General features: G+C 43.7%; 1 long non-coding RNA gene across 1 annotated transcript; it reads left to right on the top strand.

The window, feature by feature from the left end:
- The first annotated feature begins 13,969 nt into the window (after positions 1-13,969).
- LOC137563118 (uncharacterized) lies at positions 13,970-14,337 on the top strand. Its single transcript, XR_011030263.1, has 2 exons — positions 13,970-14,026; positions 14,192-14,337. It is a non-coding gene; the product is annotated as an uncharacterized lncRNA (long non-coding RNA).
- The last annotated feature ends 7,215 nt before the right edge of the window (positions 14,338-21,552 follow it).

The raw sequence follows: 21,552 nt of genomic DNA, 5'->3' as shown, positions 1-21,552 counted from the left end.
TTTGGTTGCCTGGTTGAAGATCCGGCTCTGCACACACACCATAATAAAGCTCACACACCAAACAAGAAAGAGTGTGTGACACCCACTTTGCATGTGTGACATGGACCAGGGATTAGTTCCTATAAAGGAATGCACAAATCCTAATAAAAGCAGAAACTCTGCTCCAGTAAAATGTTCTTCTCAACATGTGGTTAATGCTTACAGTATTTATATCAGTAGTGTGCCTCTGGGACTTTCTTATCTTCCTTATAAATTAAGTCTGGATTAAGAATACAGAAATTGTGATTTCTCGGTCTGTGTAAATTGTGTTGCAGAAATGGATCCATGTAAATATCCCCTCAGTTCAGTTGTCTTTAATGTAATGCCATTTTACAGTGTTTTTTTTTTTTTTTACCACTTTGTCATTACCTTTTTTATACATTGAGCTGTTCCTATTTCTGCCTCTAAGGAGCTTGCACCTAGTGGCCTTATCTATGATACAGAAATAAAAAGGTGGTGATTTACTATAGAGAAGTGTGGATTAGTGCACCTGGCAAACCCCAAATTATTTGCATCTCTGCACATGATTGGATGTTTACAGAGAAAATAGCTTTATCCCATACATATTCGTTCTTAACCTGAATCTGTACTTTAGTCAGAACACTGACCCCGTGCCCCCTATGTGCCCCCCTTTGTCTCCAGTGTCCCCCTCTGTGCCCCTTTGTCCCCTTTTGTGCTTCTGTCCCCCTGTATGCCTGTTTATCTCCTTCAGTGCCTTTTTTCCCCCTCTGTGCTTCTGTCCCTTCTGTGTCTCTCTGTCCCCTTCTGTGCCTCTCTGTCCCCTCTTGTGCCTTCCTTTCCCCCTTTGTGCCTGATTGTTCCCCTCTGTGCCTCTTATTCCCCCTCTGTGCCTCTGTCCCCTTCTGTGCCTCTGCCCCCTCTGCTCCTCTTTGTCCCCTCTGCACCTCTCTGTCACCTCTGTGCTATTTTGTCCCTTCTGTGCCTTTGCCCCTCTCTGTGCCCATCTGTGCCTCTGCCTCCCCTGTGCCTCTCTGTTATTTAAGTCTTCAGTAATGTGGAAAAGGTTCAGACATACTAAAAGGGAGTGAGTAGTTATCTGAATGTTTCTTAGGATCTGTGGATTGGTGCAGCATGCATTTTCCTGTTTTGTTTTTTTAATTTTTAAAGAGCCACAGTGACACTTTCTATGACTGTTCTCCCAACTTTTTCATCTCATGCATCAGCAGTTATTTTCTGTATCAATTAACAGGAAATCACTATGGCAGCTCTGGAAGATCCCATACTGTAGTTGGTACTGTGAATACTATGGTTGGCACTCCACTCCCCTCCATCTCTCTACCACTATCTTCTAACGCAGAGGCACAGGAACCAGCACAGATCCTCTTCCAGCCACACCCACTGGCAAGATATATCTTCAACCCACCTATGATACTCTCCCAGCAACCCTGGTGAGGAATAAAATCTGCCACAGCAAAACCTGGATTTTGTGGTACTGCAGGTCCATTTTTAAACATTGACCACTCTGTTTGCTGTTATAACTTGGGCCACATGAGCTGAGAGTGGATTCTATATTTACACTTTTGGTCAACTTTAGGTCCAATACTATCTCAGCTTTCGAGGTCTGTCTCTTGAAGAAGTGATCATAAAAGCAGATCTTACCTGCTGTGTGTGCAGAAGGCTTGTCATTCCGTCAGCCAGCCACTTCCATCATGTGTTCACCCTGCAAAGTTTAAAGCAATACGCCATATTTACAATTGTAGTTTTGCATTTTTTGGAAAAAACAAGACCTACTAATAGAGTGCACTGGTCGTACTACGTCAGCAAAATCTCAAAGTCATACAACAATCTATAGATCCCGCTCAGGTCTAAGGACCTCGGGTCAGGGCTGGTTTTAAGCCCCAATGGGACCCCAGGGCAAAGGTTACCTTTGCCCTAGTGCCCCCTCCCCCCCCCCCAGCAAATTCATCCCCTGAGCGCTTCCGGGCTCCCCATGCCTCCGCACCCCCCCTTCCCAAGTCTCCCCCGACTGCTCCCCAGCGTACCTGCCATGATTTGTGTAAGGATTACAACTCACCTGTTATGGCCCGCTGCTCCATTTCGAGCTTCCCATCTTCACCTCACTGCCTGCCTCATCTTACTGACCCAGCATTTATTATTACACAATAACATGTGGTGGATCTGAAGAAAATGCACAAAGGGCCCCTGACTGGTGTTATCCCAGCTTGACAGATGGAGGAATTGCATGATCCACAAGGAAGGTGAAGGATTGTGGAGATACAATATGTACTTTTTCCTTCCTCACATGTAAAGTATTGATCACATGAACACCTGAACATTAAGGCTGCAAGACTGTACAAGATAACGGATTGTACCTGAATGACTCACTTGCAAGTGTGGGATTTGTATGCCCAAGATCCTTAGACCTGAGAGCAGGCGGTAGATTGTTGTAATACACCATCTGTAGCAGGTAAGGCCAGATATCCAGAAAGATCAGCAGGATGCCAGGCAGCTGGTGTTGTTTAAAAGTAAATAAATATGGAAGCCTCCATATACCTCCCACTTCAGGTGTCCTTTAAGAATAGGCATTGTGGATGAGGCTGATTGGCTGTTTAGAGTGCCAGTAGGAAGTTACAGACAGAGCTATCTGATAAGATCCAAGGCTAATGCTCTGAAAGCTTGTCAAAGGGGCTCCTAACCAAACACTTAATTTGACAACAAATAATACAGAATATTTATATCGTGCTTTTCTCCTGGTGGACTCAAAGCTCCAGAGCTGCAGCCACTAGGACGCGCTCTACAGGCAGTACCAGTGTTAAGCAGTCCTGCCCAAGGTCTCCTAAATAATAGGTGCTGGTTTACTGAACAGGAAGTGCCAAGATTCGATCCCTGGTCTCCTGTGTCAAAGGCGGAGCCCTTAACCAGTACACTATACAGCAAAAAAAAAAATATTTGCAATTGCATAAGCCAACTGACAGGTCCATGTGTTACAAAACATGAGCAAAGACAAAATTAATTGAAATGAGACATTTATTTGACTAGAGTAACAGCCCACTGTGACTTCCCTGTGGCAGTATTTTTATAGTCAACTAGATGGAGACCCGATGTTGCCCGGTATGTATTTGGTTGTTGTTGGGCCTGACTACTGTTTCTAACCTTAACACACTGTTTGTAAGCTTTGAGGTCCTTGGCATTAATAATGTGAGAATGGAAGTAGCTTAAATTTTCCCATTGAAATCAAGCAAACAAATCGATTGACTGTTTGTGGCTTCGTCCCCTCATCTGAATTTGTACTGCAGTCACCCGATGACCGATTGTAGCAGATTTGAGGCCTCTGCCATTAACAGTGTAAGAATGGCAGCAATTTAAATATTCCTCTTGAAATTCAGTAGGTGAATTGTGATTAGCTACGGTAGGATCCATCCCTTTTACTGATTATTAATTCCAGTCTCCCAGTGAGCAACTGTGCCAAGTTTGAGAACCCTGCAATTAACCATCTTAGCGGTATGGACGAGCTCAGCTCGTCCATCACCGCCGATGGCTGCCGCTCAGGCCCTGCTGGGCCGATTTTGTTGAAATAAAAAGCAGCACACGCAGCTGGCACTTTGCCAGCCGCGTGTGCTGCCTGATCGCCGCCGCTCGGCGGCGATCCGCCACGAGCAGCGGCGAAAGAGGGTCCCCCTAGCCGCCTGAGCCCTGCGCAACCGGGCTGGATCGGAGGCGGCTGACGTCAGGACGTCGGCTGACGTCCATGACGTCACTCCGCTCGTCGCCATGGCGACGAAGTAAGCAAAACACGGAAGGCCGCTCATTGCGGCCTTCCGTGTTACTTCTGGCCGCCGGAGGCGATCAGAAGAACGCCTCCGGAGCGCCCTCTAGTGGGCTTTCATGCAGCCAACTTTCAGTTGGCTGCATGAAATAGTTTTTTTTTTATTTAAAAAAAACCCTCCAGCAGCCGTGGCACATACACACACAAACAACCAATTGTATATATAAAGATATAAAGATACTGTATATCACTAGTAAATATCCAGTTACGCATACGTTTGAAATCGGCGCCGGTAGACTTGGGCGCAGGATACAGCCGGTATATGGCTGATCCCGATTCTGCACAAGTCCGGGCTGTGTTAATTACTATTCCCCCTCCAGGTCGCCATGGATAGTGGGGGAATTATATAATTCAGCTTCAAGCTATTGCTGGAGGCCAAATTATTGTGTTTTAAAAGCAACTTCAGCTCCGTCCTCTTACAGCGCCGACGTTAGTCACTGAGCGCCGCTATAGCTGTAATTCCTATTACAGTCTATGGTGGCGCCGGCTGCGCCTAAATCTACATCACATACATCACAGACTTCACATAAAAAATGCCATAATTTCCGAACGTTGAATAGAATGCATTGTGTATATAACCGTTATGGGGTTGAGTTAATAGCAAAATAAATTCTCTTGCAAACATTATAAGCCAGCATATTTCCTTTGCATAAATACATGTATTCAATTACAGAGTATTTCACGTCTATTGAGCACATCCACGGGAATGGCTAGCAAATTACCTGCACTGTTAAAGTGCTCATAACAGATTCATTGTAATGGCAGTGTAGTTTATTAACATGGTTATGCAAGATATGATCAATAACTTAAAGAGCAACTTTAACCCAGAATTAAACTTCATCCCAATCAGTCGCCGATACCCCCTTTCCCTGGAGAAATCTTTACCTATTTTCAAAAAGATCATCAGGGACATCAGTATGGATGATATAGTGGTGAAACCCTCCCACACTGTGATGTCAGGGTCAAGGGTTGCTGTCTGTGAACCTTGCTGCATTGTGGGAAATAACGGCTGTTTGCAACTACCAAGCAAGCAATATCCCCCTCTGTGCATAGAACTCTCAGTAAATGAACATTCCACACAGATCACCTGGCAGGACTAAAGATGTTGCCACCTATAATACATTTCTGAATATTAATCAGGGAAAGTTTTTACAATGGGGAAAACTGACTAAATAATTTATAAATTAATAATGTAAAAAAATAAGCAATTTTATTCTTTACATTATTTCACTACAATTCCTCGTTAAGTAACAGTGGTGTATGACTTTATGACTTCAGGTATACGAAGATCATACTCTTGTAAAGATAAGCTGTACATTGCTTGAAAAACACTGACTGTCTGCCTGCCATCACGCTGATCTTTTGACTTCTGTTAAAACCATTTCAGGACACTGCCCATAGTAACATTAACTGACCTTATATGAACACTAGTTTCTGACACATAGTACATTTTTGACAGCTGACACCTTCTGGAATGAATGAGGAGCAATTTTGATTGGCTCCTGATTATCTGATCACTAGGATCGCATAATTTTCGCTTTTTCTCTTTTAAAACCTTAATTTTCACCTCTATTTAATCTCCTTGGAAAGTACCTAAAAAATAAATGATCTAAATAATTTTGACATTTCTGCATAGAAAAGATATGGATCAATCCGTTTCTGAAACTTTTACCACTGTAATTTAAGATATTTACATATTTTTGGTTGAACAATTCAGAAAATGAAATTTTGTTTTATTTTTTATGCACATTTTCCCTTAAAAAAACAAGCAAATTACAGATTTCTTATAATGAAATGATATCAAAAGAAAGCCCTATTTGTCCCGAAAAAAAACATGACTAAATGTGTTTGGGTGGACTCAAAATTGCCAGAGATCTTTCAACCTAAGCGAAGGCATTGCAGAAGTTTGAAAATTGGCTTGGTCCTTAACCACTTCCCGACCGCCGTATAGACAAATGGCGGCCGGGAAGTGGACCCCGCAAGTACCACCGTATAGACAAATGGCGGCGGTCCTTGTAGGGGCATGGGCGGAGCGATCGCATCATCAGTGACGCGATCCTCCGCCTCCGCCTGGCGCCGCTCACCCGCCGCAACATCTTGCCGGCCATACGGAAGCGCCGGCGGGATGTTAACCCGACGATCGCCGCATACAAAGTGTATAATACACTTTGTAATGTTTACAAAGTGTATTATACAGGCTACCTCCTGCCCTGGTGGTCCCAGTGTCCGAGGGACCACCAGGGCAGGCTGCAGCCACCCTAGTCTGCACCAAGCACACTGATTCCCCCCCCCCCTGCCCCAGATCGCCCGCAGCACCCATCAGACCCCCCCCTGCCCACCCCCCCAGACCCCTGTTTGCACCCAATCACCCCCCTAATCACCCATCAATCACTCCCTGTCACTATCTGTCAACGCTATTTTTTTTTATCCCCCCCCCCTGCCCCCTGCTCCCTCCTGATCACCCCCCACCCCTCAGATTCTCCCCAGACCCCCCCCCCCCCAGACACCCACCCCCACCCCATGTACTGTATGCATCTATCCCCCCTGATCACCTGTCAATCACCTGTCAATCACCTGTCAATCACCCATCAATCACCCCCTGTCACTGCCACCCATCAATCAGCCCCTAACCTGCCCCTTGCGGGCAATCTGATCACCCACCCACACCAATAGATCGCCCACAGATCCGACATCAGATCACCACCCAAGCGCAGCGTTTACATCTATTCTCTCCTCTAAACACCCACTAATTACCCATCAATCACCCATCAATCACCCCCTATCACCACCTGTCACTGTTACCCATCAGATCAGACCCTAATCTGCCCCTTGCGGGCACCCAATCACCCGCCTACACGCTCAGATTGCCCTCAGACCCCCCTTTATCAATTCGCCAGGGCATTATTTACATCTGTCCTTCCCTGTAATAACCCACTGATCACCTGTCAATCACCCATCAATCACCCCCTGTCACTGCCACCCATCAATCACCCCCTGTCACTGCCACCCATCAATCACCCCCTGTCACTGCCACCCATCAATCACCGGCTGTCACTGCCACACATCAATCAGCCCCTAACCTGCCCCTTGCGGGCAATCTGATCACCCACCCACACCAAAAGATCGCCCGCAGATCCGACGTCCGATCACCTCCCAAGTGCAGTGTTTACATCTGTTCTCTACCCTAAACACCCACTAATTACCCATCAATCACCCCCTGTCACTGCTACCTATCAGATTAGACCTCTATCTGCCCCTAGGGCACTCAATCACCCGCCCACACCCTCAGAATGCTCTCAGACCCCAGCCCTGATCACCTCGCCAGTGCATTGCTTGCATCTATTCCCCCCTCTAATCACACCTTGAGACACCCATCAATCACCTCCTGTCACCCCCTAACACACCTACCCATCAGATCAGGCCCTAATTTGCCCCGTGTGGGCTCCTGATCACTCGGCCAAACCCTCAGATCCCCCTCAGACCCCCTTCCGATCACCTCCCCAGTGCATTGATTGCATCTATTTTCCCCTCTAACCACCCCCTGAGACACCCATCAATCACCTCCTGTCACGCCCCTAGCACTCCTATCCATCAGATCAGGCCCAATACAACCTGTCATCTAAAAGGCCACCCTGCTTATGACCGGTTCCACAAAATTCGCCCCCTCATAGACCACCTGTCATCAAAATTTGCAGATGCTTATACCCCTGAACAGTCATTTTGAGACATTTGGTTTCCAGACTACTCACGGTTTTGGGCCCGTAAAATGCCAGGGCGGTATAGGAACCCCACAAGTGACCCCATTTTAGAAAAAAAGACACCCCAAGGTATTCTGTTCGGTGTATGACGAGTTCATAGAAGATTTTATTTTTTGTCAAAAGTTAGCGGAAATTGATTTTTATTGTTTTTTTTTTCACAAAGTGTCATTTTTCACTAACTTGTGACAAAAAATAAAATTTTCTATGAACTCGCCATACACCTAACGGAATACCTTGGGGTGTCTTCTTTCTAAAATGGGGTCACTTGTGGGGTTCCTATACTGCCCTGGCATTTTAGGGGCCCTAAACCGTGAGGAGTAGTCTTGAAACAAAAATGACCTGTGAAATCCTAAAGGTACTCATTGGACTTTGGGCCCCTTAGTGCAGTTGGGGTGCAAAAAAGTGCCACACATGTGGTATCGCCGTACTCGGGAGAAGTAGTACAATGTGTTTTGGGGTGTATTTTTACACATACCCATGCTGGGTGGGAGAAATACCGCTGTAAATGGACAATTGTGTGTAAAAAAATCAAAAAATTGTCATTTACAGAGGTATTTCTCCCACCCAGCATGGGTATGTGTAAAAATACACCCCAAAACACATTGTACTACTTCTCCCGAGTACGGCGATACCACATGTGTGGCACTTTTTTGCACCCTAACTGCGCTAAAGGGCCCAAAGTCCAATGAGTACCTTTAGGATTTCACAGGTCATTTTGAGAAATTTCGTTTCAAGACTACTCCTCACGGTTTAGGGCCTCTAAAATGCCAGGGCAGTATAGGAACCCCACAAATGACCCCATTTTAGAAAGAAGACACCCCAAGGTATTCCGTTAGTAGTATGGCGAGTTCATAGAAGATTTTATTTTTTGTCACAAGTTAGCGGAAATTGATTTTAATTGTGTTTTTTCACAAAGTGTCATTTTCCGCTAACTTGTGACAAAAAATAAAATCTTCTATGAACTCACCATACTCCTAACGGAATACGTTGGGGTGTCTTATTTCTAAAATAGGGTCATTTGTGGGGTTCCTATACTGCCCTGGCATTTTAAGGGCCCTAAACCGTGAGGAGTAGTCTTGAAACGAAATTTCTCAAAATGACCTGTGAAATCCTAAAGGTACTCATTGGACTTTGGGCCCTTTAGCGCAGTTAGGGTGCAAAAAAGTGCCACACATTTGGTATCGCCGTACTCAGGAGAAGTAGTATAATGTGTTTTGGGGTGTATTTTTACACATACCCATGCTGAGTGGGAGAAAGATCTCTGTAAATGGACAATTGTGTGTAAAGAAAATTAACAAATTGTCATTTACAGAGATATTTCTCCCACCCTGCATGGGTATGTGTAAAAATACACCCCAAAACACATTATACTACTTCTCCTGAGTACGGCAATACCACATGTGTGGCACTTTTTTGCAGCCTAACTGCGCTAAGGGGTCCAAAGTCCAATGAGCACCTTTAGGCTTTACAGGGGTGCTTACAATTTAGCACCCCCCAAAATGTCAGGACAGTAAACACACCCCACAAATGACCCCATTTTGGAAAGTAGACCCTTCAAGGTATTCAGAGAGGGGCATGGTGAGTCCGTGGCAGATTTCATTTTTTTTCGCAAGTTAGAAGAAATGGAAACTTTTTTTTTTTTTTTTTCTCACAAAGTGTCATTTTCCGCTTACTTGTGACAAAAAATAATATCTTCTATGAACTCAGTATGCCTCTCAGTGAATACTTTGGGATGTCTTCTTTCCAAAATGGGGTCATTTGGGGGGTATTTATACTATCCTGGAATTCTAGCCCCTCATGAAACATGACAGGGGGTCAGAAAAGTCATAGATGCTTGAAAATGGGAAAATTCACTTTTTGCACCATAGTTTGTAAACGCTATAACTTTTACCCAAACCAATAAATATACACTGAATGGGTTTTTTTTAATCAAAAACATGTTTGTCCACATTTTTCGCGTTGCATGTATACAGAAATTTTACTTTTTTTGAAAAATGCCAGCACAGAAAGTTAAAAAAATCATTTTTTTGCCAAAATTCATGTCTTTTTTGATGAATATAATAAAAAGTAAAAATCGCAGGAGCAATCAAATAGCACCAAAAGAAAGCTTTATTAGTGACAAGAAAAGGAGCCAAAATTCATTTAGGTGGTAGGTTGTATGAGCGAGCAATAAACCGTGAAAGCTGCAGTGGTCTGAATGGAAAAAAAGTGGCCGGTCCTTAAGGGGTAGAAAGCCCTAGGTCCTCAAGTGGTTAAAGAGAAACTCCAACATAGAATTGAACTTTATCCCAATTAGTAGCTGATACACCCTTTTACATGAGAAATATAATGCTTTTCACAAAAAGACCATCGGGGGCGCTGTATGACTGATTTTGTGCTGAAACCCCTGCCACAAGAAGCTCTGAGTACTGCGGTACTCTGGGCAAACTGCCACAATGTAACAATGTTCACAGACAGGAAATAACAGCCAAAACAGCTAGGAGCAGCTACATAACCTGCCCACAGTAAAAATGTCACCATGTAATAAATGTCAGAATGTAAATCGGGGAGAGGAAAGATTTTACAATGGGCAAACACTGACTAAATCATTTATACATAATTATGGTAAAAAATGAAGCACTTTTTTTACTACATTATTTTCACTGGAGTTCCTCTTTAAGAGGACTTGATCTCCATATTAATTCATTTGATTCAGGAATAGATCAGCAGGTAAATTCAGCAAATTAAATTTTTATGGAAATTGACATTTATTTTCACGTGTGGCTGTTTGGCAAAAATAGCAAGTATTGAGACTATTGCTGTGCAAGGATTATAACAGGGATCCCTTGGGCGACAGTGTGGGGCCGAGGATGTACACACGTGTCACTAAACTGCAGGCTAGGGACACGTTCTGTTGCTATGGAGGGGGTGAGCAGCAGATGGAGCGGCGCATGTTAAAGCAGCAAAAAGCAGAACAATGCCTTCAGCAAGGTCAGTTTTTAGGTCATAGAGCTCTAGGGGCGAGGGTGTGTGTGAACACCCCAAATGGACTCTGGCACAGTATTGCGATGCAGAAGCCAAAGGTGTCTTTCAGTATTAGGGAGCACCCTATATATCTAGCCCCCAGTATTAGTTAGACAGAGGTAGAACCTCCCACCCTGTGTAGGTAGCCAGAGGAGCCCCAGTATATGCCAGATGTAGCCCCCAGTATAGGTAGCCACAAGAGCCCCCAGTATTAGGTAGCCACATGCAGCTCCTCCAGTATAAGATGTTTTCAGTACAGGTAGCCCCTTGTAGGTAGTCAGGGAGCCCCCTGTGTAGGTAGCCAGGGAGCACACCTTGTAGGTAGCCTGAAAGCCCCCTAGAGGTAGCCAGAGAGCCCCCCCTTTTTTAAGTAGCCAGAAAGCCCCCCCATTTTGGTAGCCAGAGTTTCCCCCATTTTGATAACCAGAGAGCCCCCCAATATATAGTCATATAGTGTGTAATATCTATCTATCTATCTATCTATCTATCTATATTTTATCATATAGTCGTATATAGTATAGTATATAGTCATATATCTATGTAAAACATAGCTCTATAAAATATATCTATAGTAGAGTGTGCGCAGCAGGACTCAGGAGTATTTACATTAACTCACCTGCCGAGATCCACACACCACATTTAAATCCTAGTTCCCTGCATCCCATCATTTCTCACTAGTAACAGTGTGCCCTAGAGGGCGCTGTTACTGCTACCAGTGAGAGAGACAGGATGCAAGTAATCAGAGAGTAAATGTAGCGCATGGATCCCAGCAGGTGAGTTATTGTAAATACTCCCGAGTCCCACTGCGCACACTCTGCATGTCCTGCCACAGTGTTGGGCGTGGACCAACCTTTTGGTTGAAAAGTCCAACTTGTTTTTTGATTGCAATGTTAAATGAACAAACCTGAAATCATAAACCAGCCAGTAACTGAGTGCTTCACATTGTACTCTGCAAGGGTATATGACTTTTTGTTCAGCCGCTGTTTAAAGGACCACTCCAGCGAAAAAAAATAAGCAGTGAACATCTGACTAGTCCATCTCCTTATGGGGGATTCTCAGGGTTTTCTTTGATTGCAAAAGCATTTCCTGAATGACCATTGCTAAGTCTAACTGCCAAAATAGTGTGCAAGTGAGTAGGGAGGCTGTCATTCAGAAAATGTGTTTAAAAACACGGTAAACTGAGAATCCCCCATGAGGATATGGACTAGTCCAAAACCTGCCAGATTTTAACAGCTTACTTTTTTTTGCTGAACTATTTGTGGACTATGCAGGGTCCATAGGGTACATGATGGCATCAGTAAAAATATTTTGCTTGAAAAATTTAATTATTAGGTGGATATTACCCTCAGTATTGCTGGCCAGTAAACATGCATATGTACAATTGTATACAATGAACAGAGGCGCCAAAAGTATAAAATTAGATTAAATGAGCTTAAAAACCAACTCAAATGGCAAAAATGAAGGAGGAAGTGGTGGTCTTACCTCCCTCAAGCAGACACGACAATGACTGCAATTCAGACAGTCAAACACATTTATTAGAAACGCGCAAAACATTTTGCAACGCGTTTCGCAGGCTCAATCCCACTTCATCAGTCAATACAGGGAGGAGTATAAAGCGATCTGCACAATGATTCAAGTTAAGCACCTTAGACAGAGGTGCTTAACTTGAATCCTTGTGCAGATCGCTTGATACTCCTCCCTGTATTGACTGATGAAGTGGGGTTGAGCCTGCGAAATGCGTTGCAAAATTTTTGGGGAGTTTGTAATAAATGTGTTTGACTGTCTGAATCGCAGTCGTTGTCGTGTCTGCTTGAGGGAGGTAAGACCACCACTTCCTCCTTCATTTTTGCCATTTGAGTTGGTTTTTAAGCTCATTTAATCTAATTTTATACTTTTGGCGCCTCTGTTCATTGTATACAATTTTGAGTCCACCCTTAGTGTAGGGTTGACACCCTTTTTTCCTGTCTACAGAGAGCGACTTCTTAATCCTGAGTGGGGTCAGAATAATCTCCCCACCTGCCTTTACAGTGGTTACCTGCTGGTGACCCTGACTTGTGAGTATCTAGCAATACCAATTTATTGCCACCTTATCCAGTACGTATTACACTATTGGGGCTCTTGGTGTTCCCTGTTTTTATCTCTTTGCATGCATATGTAGAAGTGACATTTTAATATGAAAAAAACCTGCATAGCCATCAAAACTCAGTGGGATCATAATTATCCAACCTAGTAATCCAGCAGATGTTTCTGTTCCTCACAGTTAGTATTCTCACTTAGCTGACACTAGGTATGTTGTACTGTATGGTGATTTTGGTTGTAAGGCAAATAAAAAGGTACATTAAATTTACACTGGTCTCCAGCTAGGGCTGGTTCACACATGCACCGGATGAAAATGTGTATCAATTTATCATACTTATTTTATCTCTTTTAACAGACAGGAACAGAACTGACAGAGCAGGATAGAAAACAGCTAATTCTCCTCTTGCAATATTAAGTGCTGCAAAGAACTTCCTGTGAAAAGGGATGGCAATTTAATAAATAAAATGTACGGTGCAAACGGCTACTGTCAATTCTTATTGAATGCCACTGCGTCCACATATGGTATCCAGTACATTTAGCTTCAGGTCCAGAAAAATGTTGCAGGTCGGGACCATAGGTGTAAAAATAGCCCCCGACGACCGATGCCAAGGAGTTTTGGGGGCCTGCTCCTCCTCCCTTTCCCTACAAACATGTGCAAGAAAATAGGTACGTATATTTAAAAAAAAACTCACCCATTACCTTACAAAAGCCATTTGAGCAGGTGTAATATTTACCTGCTTCCAGGTGCTGCATGTATCCTCTGTGCACAGCCGAACACTTTCTCACTTCCTGCCATTCACCAGCTTCTTGATGTCATGTGACCAGGAGTCAGCGAATGGCGGCAGGAAGCTGTGCACGGAGGAAACTCAAAGCGCCTGAAAAGAGGTAAATATTACACCAGCTTCCTGCGCTACTCTGCATGGCAGAAGGAGGTGGCATGGACAGCTTTCGTTAGGGAATGGGGGAGTTTTTTTTAAATCTACTGTATGTACCTCTTCTCTTGAGATTGTCTGGCGGGAGGGGGCATACAGTGTGGACCAATTGAAAAGGGGCACCATTTAATGTAGTTATGCCTCTGGTCGAGATTTTCCATTATATTAATGGAACAGATTAATCGGAGCTGAAACGTGCGAATAGTTTCATGTCCATTTATCTGGCTCTGTCCAGTTGGGAAAATGGTACATGTTTGAAGTATGTGTGAACTAGCCCTTAGACATGAACATTTGGCTGTGAAACAGACTTAGTTGGTATCCTACCTGCTGATGACTGGCGGTGACCATGGTCATGGCAACACACTGTGGGAGGGGTTTCAACGCAATATCTGGCATTCAGACATCCCTGATGATCCATTTGAGAAAAGGTAAAGATTTCTCATGGGAAAGGGAGTATCAGCTACTGATTGGAATGACGTTAAATCCTAGGTTACAGTTTATCTTTAATAAAGGAAAATGAATTTTACAGAAAGGCTCTGATATGCATAGATTTTATTATCACTTCATGTTCTCCACATCTGCCTCTATTTCAGGTGAATGGAAAAATACCATCCTCTGATGTCATCTCCTAGCAACAACACAGAGGCCACAGTGAGAATGCATTCGAGGGGGTGGCATTGGAAATATACACTAAATCTGAATATATTGGATTTACATTACATTTACATTTCAAACTTCAGTTATAGAAAGACAGTTTTTTTTTTTCAAATTGATTTTACAGTGAAACTGGCCTTTTGAATGAAATCCATTTATAGTGATGGTCATGTCTATGAGACCTGATGGAGAAGCATGTGATTTGTTTGATCAGCTGATAAATTTGCAGCTCTAATAAAGCTGTGATCACATCCTTCTTTAGCACATGATCATGACTAGGAAATCAGAGACTCACATATCTATCACCTGACCAAATTGATCACATGCTTCTCCATGAGTGCTCCTAGACTTCACCATCACTATCCATTTAGTACACATCTGGCAAGTTTTACTTCCATTTTACCTTTACAGAAAATAGTTAAAGGTGCTTGCTGCAGGAACCTGAAATGCAATACTCTCCCTCCCAATGTTTACATTTAAAGCCCTACCCCAGGCAGAGATCATTTTATTGTTTAGCATAGACACTCAGTTACAGACCTTGTTACTATCTGTGAGCTCTTTGATAAATCAATGCGAAGCACCTGGTCAGGAGCTCAGGCACTGGGCACCTTTCAGTACCACAGACGTCCATTGCTATATAATGCAATTGTCTCAGAAAAATTAAGTCTGTGCCTACCCTCTTGCAGCCTAAACATTGGGGGCATGCAATTCAGACAGCAGAAGCTATACCCACAGAGCCAGGAACTCATTATCATAACCCAACGGCTTCTGGTCATGTTATTCAATGTTTTAAACTTTCAGATGCCTTTTGGAAAACTCCAGGTGAGATGCAATGTGCATTTTACTAAGGAGTGGCTTCCGTCTGGCTATTCTACCATACAGGCCTGATTGGTGGATTGCTGCAGAGGTGGTTGTCTTTCTGGAGCGTAATCCTCTCTCCACAGAGGACCTTTGGAGCTCTGTCTGAGTGACCATCGGTACTTGGTCACCTCTCTGACTAAGGCCCTTCTTGTAACGATTGGTGTCAGCGAGAACAGATTTCTCTGATTATTGGTGATCTGCAGTATCACCAATAATACAGATGCTATGTATGTCTATGATACCTCAGCGCAATGGATACCACTTTGTCCGCATAAAGCAGGATAGTCACAGTACCTGTTCCTGGAGTTCCCACCTCTTGGACTTTGCGGAGTAGGTTAAAACGGAGCTGTGATCTTGCTGTAATCCCGACAACCACTAACACACACCGCTCCGTATGGGTGCTAGGACGGTCACGCTGGACAGATTTCCGGGCCTCTGGGTCATATGATCCACACTGTAGGTGATGGATGGTTCCCCTGTGCGTTTCAAGTGCGTCCTCTGCGCGGTGCTGCAAGAGAAGCGGAAACAATAGTGCACACTGTGTGGGGCCGAAAAGACCAGGCGCGAGAATCCACTTACTAGAAGAAAAATTGTTTAATAGCAGTATTGCAATGTAGCCTCCACTTCCCGACTCGAGTTTCGGCTTCCGCCTTCGTCAGGGGGTGGGGCTACAGACACAGGAGGTTATTTTTATTTGCATAACTCCTCCCTCCACATCACGGAGGAGTTTAAACCAACAGTACATAAATATATATATCTGCATGAACAATAAAAACCGCATATTTGGATTGCAGCAGTATAAATTGCAGCAGTATAAATTTTAAAATCCATAGGTATCACAAGAATAAAAATATATATAAAATATATAAAAGCAATAAGAACAATAAAAAGAACATTCTATTCGATTCTTAAAGGGACAATACACTCAATTTATTCATCTCGTATAAAGCAGTTTAGATCAATATTGGCATTCAGGCCATGAGGAGCCAGGCTCTGTAGTTGAAATATCCAGCGGGTCTCCAACTGTGATAACCCTTTGATCACATTACCACCCCTCCAATGAGGTTTTATCAGATCTATACCATAACACCTTATACCCACAGGGTTTTTATTATGATACTTGGAGAAATGTTCTGGGACACTATGTGCCTTCTTGTCTGGTTGTCCAATATTATACACATGTTCTGAGCACCTTTTTCTGACACGTCTGCCTGTGCGGCCCACGTATTGTAGGGCGCACGGAAATTCTAAAACGTAAACAACATTGATGGATGTACATGTTATAAATTTATCAATCGTGAATCTTTTGCCATTCAAGGTGGAGGTAAAATCAGTCATTCTTTGTCCTCCATATTCGCAAATCTTGCACACTTTAGGTTTTCTGCAAGGATAGAAGCCCTTTAGGGTGGGGAACATCGGTGGTCTTATTTCTTTAATGCAATAATACAGATGCTATACCTGATTATGTGTGATCTGCAGAATCACCAATAATACTAGTATAGCCAGAACCAGGATAACCAATGCAAGAACAGATGTTTGGTGTAACAGTAACGATAGAGATACCCCAGAGTAGCTGGTGGTGATAGGTATCTCAATAGAACACAAGAGTATTCACCCAGCAAGCTGGATATGTGATTTAGTACAGCTAAGATCACCCGAGGAGCAAGAGACTCAGACTGTACTGCAGCCGGGAATCACCTGAGGAGCAAGTGATTAAGACTGTACTGCAGTCAGGGCTTACACCTGAGGAGTAGGTGTTAAGACTGTACTGCAGCCAGTGAACACCTGAGGAGCAGGTGTTTAAGACTGTACTGTAGTCAGGGCTTGCACCTTAGGAGCAGGTGTTAAGACTGTACTGCAGCCAGTGGACACCTGAGGAGGAGGTGTTTACAAAGATGCTGCAAGTAATGATCACCTGAGGGGCAGGTGATTAAGACTGTGCTGCAGTCAGGGTTTCACCTGAGGAGCAGGTGATACAATACTAGAATCCCTCACCAGTGGCTGACCCACTGGTGAGTACAGGATAGTCAGACAGGCAGGATCGGCAACGTACTGACAGATACAGTACAAAGACAGAAGGCTAATTCAGAGTTTAAGTTCAGGCAGAGTCGGCAACTGGATCAGATAGGCGAAAGTACAGAATCAGAAAAGCAGGAGAATAGTCAAGGCAAGCAGAAGGTCATAACAGATAATACAATGCAATTAGTACTTTAAGCTATCAACAGAATCTGGCTAAGTGTGGATCCCCAGCTCCAGCTGGTTCTAGCACACTTTGGGATCTGACTAAGGTCTGAGCGCTAACACGTTAGCATTCGCAACAGCGGACACGGAGCAACTGACAGGCTGGTACTATATATACAGAAGTGCTCCACAGCGCCGCCCCAGTCATTCAGCCAATCCAGCGTACTGTTGGAGTCAGCTGACCTGGTAGATCAGCTGACTCCCCTTCTATTCGCATAAAGGTCCTGTCGCCTAGCGCGCGCATGTAGCCCTCAATCTATGTGCAATAGAAGGACCAGGCAGAGCACCAGCATGTAACTGCGCGGCTGAGGCCGCCGGCTGATACGCGGAAATAACCGCCATGCCGCTTGCCTCTGCGGCGGTATCTCCGCTAACCTTTACACCTCTCCTCTGATTGCTCAGTTTAGATGGTCGGCCAGCTCTAGGAAGAGTCCTTATGGTTTTGAACGTCTTCCACTTATGGATGATGGAGGCTACTGTGCTGTGAAAGTTTTCGGTAACCTTCCCCAGATTTGTGCCTCAAGACAATTCTGTCTCAGAGGTCTACAGACAATGCCTATGACTTCTAGCTTGTTTTTTTGCTCTTACATGAACTGTCAACTGTAGGACAAGTGTATGCCTTTCCAAATCATATCCAATCAACTGAATTTACCACAGGTGGACTCTAATTAAGCTGCAGAAACATTTTAAGGATGATCAGGGGAAACAGAATGCGCCTGAGCTTAATTTTGAGCTTCATGGCTAAGGCTGTGAATACTTATTATGTACACATTCTTCTTCAATTTTTCTATTTTTAAGGCCTCTTGCACACTGCATGCATTTCAGATTCCGATTCCGCTTTTTAATCTGTTTTTACATCCGATTCCGATTCAGATTTTTAATCTTAACTGCATGCTGCGTTTTTTGATCCGTTTTTCTGTTGAATGTATTCAAGGAAAATCGGAAACGGAATCGGAATCGGAAACGGAATCGGAAAACGGATTTGCAGTGTGCAGGGAGCCTAATAAAGTTGCTAAAATATCAAGTTAACATTTTTTTTCACATTGTCATCATGGGGTGTTGTGAGGAAAAAATAATTTAATCCATTTTAGAATAAGGTTGTAACATAACAAAATGTGGAAAAAGTGATGCGTTGTGAATACCTACCGAATGCACTGTATATTACTGCAGATTGTAAATCAGTTCTGGTCAGTGCAATCCACCCCTTCCAGCACATGCTTTTCTTGCTTACGGTATTTGGTACAGAAATTCCCAGATATGCAAAATGAAACAATCGGACCTCACCAGATAATCCTGACCAGACGCAAGTAAAGCTGGTATACAGGAAAAAGTAATATTGAGAGGTTTGTAGGAAGAGGCACAGGGAGGCTTTCAGTGCAACAAAGTGTACGGACAGTAATACTGGAATGCAGTGTACACTGTACAGACTTTTCCAATCCTCATTCCAAGACTCTTGTCTCAGGATCCTGGACTGGACACCTCTGCTTTCCCTCAATTCCTCATGTGCAAAATTGCTTCAGGTTTAGGCAAGTTAAAAGAAAGGTTCCTTCAAGTATGGTGGCATTAGTTTGTAAAAGCTTGATTAATTCTAGCAAATGCTTCCACGGCAGAAAACAAGTATATGATATATAACATTGATTGTATTGTCTATGAGATCTTTCAGATACCTGCTGTAATTAGGCATGCATTTAGTAGATAGCACATATGCTGGTCAAGCAGGAGATGCAACTGGGATAACTGGAGCAGAATGGCACAGGATGGGTGTCATGGGCAGCAGAGTGGGTTGGGACAGAATGTAAGTTTGATGGCGAGTTGGGACCGTTTAGTGGGATATAATGAGAGGCAGCTAGCATAAGTGACAGGAGAGGAGGATGGAATAGGAGGCAATAAGGATCACTGACAATGGACTGAGATGGGACAATAGGCAATGAGGATCGCTGAAAGTGAAACAGGGGATGGTATAGGAGGTAACGCGGATGAGGGAGTAAGGAGTGAGATGGGATAAGAGACAGTTGGGATTAGTGAGAGTGGAGGAGGTGGAGAAGGGGATGGGATAGAAGGCAGTGAGGATTGGTCACTAAAGAGTGAGATGGGACAAAACACAGTGGGGATCAGTGATGGTGAAACAGTGGGTGGTATAGGAGGAGGTGAGGATCAGTAAGCAAGGAGTGAGATGGGACAAGAGGCAATGAGAATCAGTGATTGTGAAAGAGGGGATTGTATAGGAGGCAGTGAGGATCAGTGAGTAAGGAGTAAGATTTGACAAGTGACAATGGAGATCAGTGGTGGAGAAACAGGGGATGGTATAGGAGGCAGTGAGGATCAGTGCGTAAGGAGTGAGATGGGACAAGAGGCAATGAGAATCAGTGATTGTGAAAGAGAGGATGGTATAGGAGGCAGTGAGGATCAGTGAGTAAGGAGTGAGATTTGACAAGTGACAATGAGAATCAGTGATTGTGAAAGAGGGGATGGTATAGGAGGCAGTGAGGATCAGGGAGTTAGGAGTGAGATATGATAAGAGACAGTGGGGATCAGTGGTGGTGAAACAAGGGATGGTATAGGAGGCAGTGAGGCTCAGTGAGTAAGGAGTGACTAGATTGAAGTTGTGGGGAGAGTAAGGAGTGGGACAGGACAAGATACAGTGGGGATCAGTGATGGTGAAACAGAGGATGATATAGGAAGCAGTAAGGATCAGTTCGTAAGGAGTGAGATGGGACAAGTGAGAGTGGGGATCAGTGATTGTGGAGCAGAGGGTGCGGTAGGCAGGTAAGCAGAATTCAAGAGGAGGCTACAAGAATATATTATATTCCAAGTTGTCACATGGAATATCTTCAACAATTATATCACCTGACTGTAATGGACACATTCATTCATAATGGCAATTTAAATAACAATGTATTTTTCTGACAATTGATTGTAACTTTATTCTGTTTGAACTTAATAAACATATTTAAAAAAAAAATGGAAATGCATGGAGCCACAGACTGACAGAGCAGTGCACCTCCTGGGCTGATGAGACACTACGCTGCTGAAGACTCTGCAGAGATTCCAGGGAGCAACAGTTAAAGCAGTATAAAACCTGACATAATATTCAATAAAAATATGTTTTTCATACTTTTTATATGACATACGGTTAGCATATTTATTTGCTTTTGTGCATAAGTATTATTATTCATTTAGAAATTATACATTCCTAAAGTACACTAATTTTACTCTGAGAGCTGACTCTGCATTTTATTTATAACTACTTTATTCATCCTCTAACTTAATCAGAAAGCATTTATGCTTGTCTGACTTTGTTCAGCAGAGCTGGCAGTGTGAGAGAAGGCTTTGTTTACATTTCTCACTTGATACAATTATCAGATAACATTATGTAAAGTTTCAGATGCGGCCAGCTCTGCTGGAAGGGAAGCTTCTAAAGCCTGTTAACCCTTTGAATGCAGTTCTAGTAAAAAAAAATGCTGGTTGTATATAATATGCTGTAAATAATCTATTAGAGCAAAGTAGAAATGCTGGGTTTCATTCCGCTTTAAGGTGGAGGTGAGACATCTTGGAGGGGTCCCTACAGGGTTTGGGGCCCTGTGGCAAGTGCCCCCTTTGCCTTTATGGTAGCGCTAGCCCTGGGGGGATGACTGGGGTAATACATCCTGCTGGTCTAGACTAAGGTTTGGGGAAGTGTGGGGTAGCTTCAACAAATCCTTTATATAGCCAGGCCCTAAATTACCATATTTTTCGGACTATAAGACGCTCCTGACCATAAGATGCACTTAGGTTTAAAGGACAAAATCAAGGGGGAAAAAAATATATACTAAACCTGGTGCATCCATGGTGAAGGGGCATTTTGTGGATTATGCCCCCTTTGTACCTCATGCCCCCTTGTACCTCTTGTGTCTCTCTGTGTCCTCCTCTGTCCCCCATTTGTCTGCCTTTGTCCTCCTCGATGCCTCTTTGTGTCCCCATCTATGCCCCTTTGTGTCTCCCTGTGTCCTCCTCTGCATGGGCACAGTACAGGGAGTCCCCAACATTGCAGCGGGTTGGAGGTTCGTATTGGCAGGGATTCAAAAGCTAGGAACTCCCTGCATTTGGACTATAAGACGCAGTGACGTTTTTTCCACACTTTTGGGGGAGAAAAGGTGAGTCATATAGTCCAAAATATACAGTATGTAAGAACTCTCATGGCTCTGCAGTGTTACAAGGG

Source organism: Hyperolius riggenbachi, chromosome 3, assembly GCF_040937935.1.
Source record: "Hyperolius riggenbachi isolate aHypRig1 chromosome 3, aHypRig1.pri, whole genome shotgun sequence".
Lineage (NCBI taxonomy): Eukaryota > Metazoa > Chordata > Amphibia > Anura > Hyperoliidae > Hyperolius > Hyperolius riggenbachi.
The sequence above is the reverse complement of the archived record's forward strand: the minus strand, read 5'-3'. Positions and strand labels throughout refer to the sequence as shown.